Raw genomic sequence first — 6,974 nt, 5'->3', positions numbered from 1 at the left:
TGTGCCTACATTGGTGGGTTGCGAGATTGTCGTTCATGTGCAATGAGGCCACAGCTAGTACTCACCTTCACTGTCATCCAACTGGCCATATGGCTCAGGGTTCAACATGCGCATTGATGTTAATTTACCAGGGTGTACCTTCTTGTGCAATCATTGTCCATACATACATCCATACTTTTATACTTAAGTGAACATAGTCATGTCACATCTGTGTTATTTCAAATGTTTTATTCACATTCGGGTGAAATCCGGAGCTGGAGCGCTACATGGCCATGCCAAGCCACATTACATGGGAGCCCAGTGGTGTGCCAACCTGAATCCTTTGGGGATTGAAAAGTGATTTGGGAGAGGGAGAGTGCAGTCCGCAGCAGGATTGCTGTGTAGTTGTCAACCAGTGAAGCTATGGCAGTCTATGTCATGGTCCAGGTGTATGTCGCAGATTATTCCGGGGGTCTGTGGAAGGTGTTGTCCCAGGGCATGATGCATAGGGCAGAACCTGGCAGAGACAGGTCATATGGCGGTGATGGATGCTACTACCTCCTTCCTCACATAGTAATTACCATCCACATCTCAGTCCTCTGATACTTCCTCTGTGTCCGGTGTGTGTTGCGGGGTAATGGGTGCATCACTGTATGCCACAGACACATCAGGGTGCAAAGGTGATAGGGCTGCATCACTGTGTGCCACTGACACATCAGGGGTCAGAGATGTTGTGTTGCAGTTCCCACTACAGTCATCTGGGAGCGGCTCAGTGGCAGCAATGGCAGGAAGATGAATTGCAAGGCATGGAAGATCCCAGCTACAGCTCGCTGGTGTTCAGCCGTGGCAGCCATACTTCCAGCCTGCATCTGCTCCATGGTCTCAACTGTCCTGCGCATCTGTGCCAACTCTGTGCAGTCATCGCTGGTGCCTGTCTAACTAGGCAGTTCTTGTATCCGAGAGATGGCCCCAGCAATGTTGGCCAAGGATGGTCATTGAGCATGGTGCGGACAGTGTGTGGATGTTAGGGAGCTCGAAACCCACCCGCAGCTGGATAGCCAACTCCACCTGGCAACCCAATACACGGCATTGAAATTCCATGTGTTGTTCGTGGGTGTCCTGGGAGACAGCCGTGGTGGTGTGTGTTTCCTGCTGTGTGGTCTGTGCAGGTGGTGGGGTCACCTTGAGGCAGCTGGGCTGCCCTGCTCCTGGGGGTGGGGTGCGGAGGCTGTCCATTAGCCATTGTAGGGTGTCTGAACATACGTGCAGGTTATCCTCTTTATCATCACTGATGGGATTTGTGGTCTGCTCCCAGACGGGAAGTGGGAAGTGTTGTTTGTCCCCCTGCAATGTTAAGGGGAGATGCAGGTTAACAGAGGTTCCCATGTATGTTGCAGCTTTGTAGATGTTTACATACAGACTGCATGACAATGCACATTGTGACTGTTTTGGTGGAGCTGGCTATTTGATGGCAGACAGTAGGTTTTTAGAGACCATGACGGATGTGAGGTAGCACCCGTACATTGTCATCACAGAGAGTCAGGCAATGACAGATGTGAGTGGACAGTTACTACGCCCAAGCGGAACCTGTTGTGTCCTCTGTGGTGTAGGTGTTGTACTTTGCCCCACATTGCCAGCGCTGGGCTGTTGGCAGTGCTGGCAGCTCTTTGCCCTCCAAAGTGATGTCGGCCTGCCACGGGTTTTCTGAAACCCCACCGTGGCCCCCATGGGCATCTGCTTGTCGCCGCTGGGCATGGGCGTTTTAGCACTGCTAGCTCTGGGTGTGCTCTACCACCTATATGCTGAATTCCTGGGTGGCCGCCTGTCCACTCTCTTGCTGCCCGCAGGAGAAGAGGATGGACAGGCGCCTGTGGCTGGAGATGAGACTCAACACGTTGACCTGCGTAAACTGCTAGCTGTGTCTCCGCTAGCGGCGAAGCGTGGTGGACACAAGGTGTGAGAAGTGAGGGAGGCGGGTGTCTTGGGTGAGAAAAGCAAGGGCAAGACCCGCGAAGGAGCCGACGACAAGATCACAGATGGCAACGTGCAGTCCAACCGGCAGATGTACTACACTATCCACAACACCTTCCCCGATCTCCAGATCAATTCTGAAGAACAAGTTGTTAAAGATGAGCACGAGCCCCTGTCATGGGATGGAAATATTCCAGATGACGTGATGAAGACAATACCAGAAGGAAAAGAGGTTCGAGCAGGCAGTATTACTATCTGGATTGCTCCACTAGATGCTACACAGGAGTATACAGCAGGCATGTGAACACCTATATTACCACTGCACATGCTTCAACTGGGAAGAGATTCAGAGTTTTCTAAATTGCATCTCCTGCCAACAACTCGGGGCTGCTCTTTTCGAGACGAAGCCTGACCTTTAATTGGTGGCGGCAAACTTAAAACGGGGAGCCACGATCTGTCCTTATAATGGGTACTCTATGAGCAACATGGAGATCCTCCTTCCAGCCTGGCGACTTGACAAGTGACTGCATGTACTGTAACGATTGTGCAATTTTACTATCCTGCAAATAAACAGTTTAAAAAAAATAAAAAAATAAAATTAAAACGGGGAGCCACGATCTGTCCTTATAATGGGGACTCTATGAGCAACATGGAGCTCCTCCTTCCAGCCTGGCAACTTGGTGTTTGTCAATGTGGCGCTAGCAAAGTGGGAAGAGGTAATACCATTGGACCCCTTTACAGGGAGTGCCTTTCTCTACCAGCTTGACTCCCATAAATGTCCCCCATAACTATGATGAAGATGAAATGATGCGTCTCATTGTGCGGCCGAGTTTGTCTCCATGACGATCATTATATTACAAGTGGCTCTTATGTCTCGTTTTTGACTGGATCTCAAGACGGCCGCCCTCACACTTCCCTTCTGGGCTATAGAGACTCATGGGGGCTGACTGAATCTAATCTTTCAATGAATCGTCCCCCCTGCCTTACTTCTAGATGGCCAACTCAGTGAGACCCTCTGCAATGCTCTTTCCTCCCTTGGTCTATAATCTTTGATCATCGTCGGGACCTCAAACAGCCTTCACCCGTCCCTGTTCCCGCCACCCACCAGGACATTTACTCTGCAAACTTCCCTCAACAACTGAGACCTAGCTATTTTGAATGATGCCCGGTGGAGCTACCTCACGAGCTAAAGGGGAGAGGGATTTTGGATTCCCTCCTTGACCATCACCTACCCAGCCAGACTTTGGGCAAACTCTCCTGACCTTATCTCCCCCTTCCACTACCCCCACCCCTCTCCGGCTGCTCTTTCCAGCTCCTGACCTTTGCCCTCACCTGTCCTTGCCCTTAGTCCCCACCCTGTTTTTCTGTGAACATTTTCCCTCGTCACTTGAGACCTAGCTATTTTGTCTGATGCCCGATGGAGTTACCAGGTTTAGCTAAAGGGGAGACTGGCCGTGGATTCCCTCCTTGGACGTCACCTACCCAGTCGGTCTTTAGACAGACTTCCTTTTGTCTCTCCTGTCGTCTCTCCCCTCATCCTGCCTCTTCTAAACTCTCCTTCCCCTCCACTATTTTTTTCTCTCCTTTCTCTCCTCTCTCAATGTATGCTTATTTTTTTTACGAATTGTGTAATTGTGATCAATTTCTGTTACATTGTGGAACCTAATGTAAAGCGCTCTGATACCTTCGGGTCTAGCCAGCGCTATATAAAACTCTTTAAATAAAATAAATAAAAATTGCCATTATTAGTGATGCACTGTGGTTGCTATGTGTGTGTGCTGCATTGTGGGGGAGTCGACCCTGCAGCTCTGATTTCGTGGACCCTTGTCCCCTTGAGGTGGTGTGCCTTTGAATTGTGTGCTTTTCGGGGGCTGACATGTTTGCGACTTGGATCATTTGTGCTCTTGGACAGATTTTGTGGCCTTGTGCATTGTTTGTCTACTGCATGTATTGGACGACATGGGTCGTGGGTGCATGTAGATATGTCAGAGTGTGACCTGCTCCTTTATGAATGTGATCCACACTGGTCCACCTCCATGTCGATTTGTGCACCATGTCATGTATTTTGGCTGCTGCCATGCTATCTGTCATGCAGTGTCACCTGCTTAGTCAGTGTGGTTCACAGAGCCGCTGCTTTTCTGTATTCATCACATGTGCTTGGATTGGTGTTTTTTTCATTGGTTATTTGGAGGGTGGTGTTTGTATGTGTGCTGCAGTGTGCCAAGGGTATCAGGGACATGTTCCACAGTCATTGTGCGTGTGCAGTCTGCTACACATCGTTGGGCATGTGTGCCATTGTGCCCATCTCCCCCCATCTCCCCAGTCCCTACTCACCCTGATGCTGTTGAGTCAGGTCATATTGTGCTGTGTCTAGGCCTCCGACTCCTGCCACCGTCTCCACACTGGTGACTGTGACCACCATTTCCTCCAGCTCATACAGCTTTTCCTGTGGTGCAGGACTCCCTCCTCCAGTCGCAGTTGCTGCCTTCCTGTTGGCGGAGATTTTCTGTTTGGTCTGGCTTTGCACATCATGCCAGCGCCTCTTGACCTCCTTCATTGACCTCCTCGACACTCCGACTGCATTGACGTTGTTGACGATGGTCTGCCATATTTCTGTTTGTGTTGCCACTGCCGCAGTGGAGGTGACGAATAGTTGTTGGTAGTGTTCTATCACCTCCGTGACGATGATCCGGTCTTCCAGCGGACTGAACCGCGTCTTTCTCTTCCTCTTCTCCTTGCCCTTCCCCGAACACTGGTCGTCCGTGGGGCTTGTGGGGTTCGGCTTGTCCTCTGCACTCGGTCCGGGTGCATCCATGGTGCTACGCAGTTTGAATTGGTTTTGGTGTGGTTTTTTGGGGGGTTTTATACTTTATTTTCCCGCATGACGCGTGGAAAAGGCATGGCTGTCTCTGGTTTTCGGTGAATTTGGTATCACGCTTTTGGGCATCGCAACCTTTTTGGCGTTTGTGTTGTGTTCTCATTTTTTGTTAGTTACGTTGAATTTTGCGCGGTCATTTGGCACGTTATCATGCTTCTATCGCATGGTGCCCCCGGGTTGGGGATTGGATGTTAAGACGGTGTTATTTTTTCGCGATAGATTGCGATATCCAAAGTTGCGTTAAGCTAAATTAGCGATGGTTATCACACGTTCTTGAGAATATGCTCCCAGGTTTCCAGTTTCCAACAAGAGTTCCTGCTCCAGTCTCAATACTCAGTTTAGCTACTGCCATTGCTGTTGAGAAGCACTGTCTTCGCTGGGGAGAGATTTCCGGGTGTTGAGTAGTATTGTGCTGACCACAAGATGACTTTTCATAAAGGACATAAAGCAATGAATCTATTCAAAATCTTCCAAACCTCTACACGGTAATGCTGTAAATGTCTACCTTCCCATAAAATGTGTTCTGTGTCACAGACTGTGCTATGGCAGCTCCAGCAGTTCGTATTCTGGTAGTCCCGCAATGCTTAGTCACTTGGGAATCTGGGGGCAGTGCCACCTACTTAATAGTTTCAAGTGTCTAAATTTAAACCCAGCCTCTTTCAAGGGTTTTTGTGTGGCTCTAATATCTCCATCTGTCTAGGCCAACTTTCTCGAAGTTGCATACAGTCGGGTTAGAGAATGTGCAGGCTGTTATCAGTTTGTGAGTACCTGAGACTACTCCTGTACCTGCTCCCCATAGATTTAAGGACTAAATGTTGTTATGTGGGTCCCAGTTCTGCTTTTATGCGACTGAAATTCCCAAAATGGTGAAGGGCTTAAATCTGATTCTGTGCTTGCATCAGGGAATGTCATAGTTCTACTTTCTACAGGTTTCCTAGTCTACCAATGCTTTTGGATTCAACGTCAGGCCATGTTTGTTCTCTCCACCAATGCAGATCTTGTCATTCACACAAAAAGGAGCCTCCTATCAACCCCAAACTTACTGTGTGCCTTGTGCCAAGCATATGTCATTGCGTATAGTATGGGATTATGGGCCACATGTATCAAAAAAGAGTTTTGCGATTCTCAAATTTCGATTTTTAGCAAATTGCAATTAGAGAATTGCAAAATGCAATGTATGTAGGATTTACTGAAAATTTAGCAAATCCTACATATTCTTTTTTTGCGAATTGCAAATTGAGATTTGAAAATAAGGAATACCTTCCCATTCATTCCTATGGGCTAGGAGGCCCATAGGAATGAACAGGAAGACATTCTCAATTTGCGATTACCAATTAGAGAATCGCAAATTGAGAATGCAATTTCAAGGTTGCAAGGGTGCCAAAAGGACACCCTGTTGCACCCCTGAAATATGCATGTGTGGATATTGTGCGCACATACATGCCCTTAGGGCATGTTTGTGTGACATATAGCACTTTTAACTTGAAGTTGGTGGTAATTAGCAATTCCTTAAGGCCAAATAGCACATTTCTGGTGCTTCCAGAATTGCATTTAAGGAATCACAATTTGCAATTCCTTAATTGCATTTGCAAAATACAGAATCTCAAATTTTGCAATTCTCTACTTTGCGATGGCCTTTTGGGATGATACATCCCAAAAGGCTATTCCCAATTTGCAAACGGGCCGATTCTGGGAATCTGACCTTTTGGCTTGATACATATGGCCCTATGTTTTTCAAATCTCTGGTCTTTTATTGTGTATAGGGATTCCGTCAGACTTGCCCATAAGAGATTATTCCGGTTTCACTCCTTTGTCTCTTGCTTTTAGCAGTGCTGCTTGATATTTTTTGCATGAAACACATTTGGAATTTTTGACTTCCCAACATGTTTTGTTTCTTTTATTTCAACAAATGTGATAGCAGGAGAAGAGACAAGCCTGCTCCGAGACTTGTCCTGCGGCCCTGTCACTGGCATTGGGGCAGTGTTCTGATACTGACCCATCTCTGCACTCTATGCTGTTTTGTGAGATAATCCCACCTCGCCCCCGGACTTCATTTGATCCTGGCATTACCATGGGGATAGCATTCCTACACTGGTCTATTCTGCACTGTCCCACTGACGTCCAGTATCACTCGCAGTACTTTGGG

At 47.9% G+C, this 6,974-nt stretch overlaps 1 pseudogene; it reads left to right on the top strand.

Annotated features, from left to right (window-relative positions):
• Positions 1 to 1,702: 1,702 nt before the first annotated feature.
• LOC147730823 (Golgi-resident adenosine 3',5'-bisphosphate 3'-phosphatase pseudogene) lies at positions 1,703 to 2,254 on the top strand (annotated as a pseudogene).
• The last annotated feature ends 4,720 nt before the right edge of the window (positions 2,255 to 6,974 follow it).

Source organism: Lissotriton vulgaris, chromosome 2_1 (genome assembly GCF_964263255.1).
Source record: "Lissotriton vulgaris chromosome 2_1, aLisVul1.2, whole genome shotgun sequence".
Lineage (NCBI taxonomy): Eukaryota > Metazoa > Chordata > Amphibia > Caudata > Salamandridae > Lissotriton > Lissotriton vulgaris.
The sequence above is the reverse complement of the archived record's forward strand: the minus strand, read 5'-3'. Positions and strand labels throughout refer to the sequence as shown.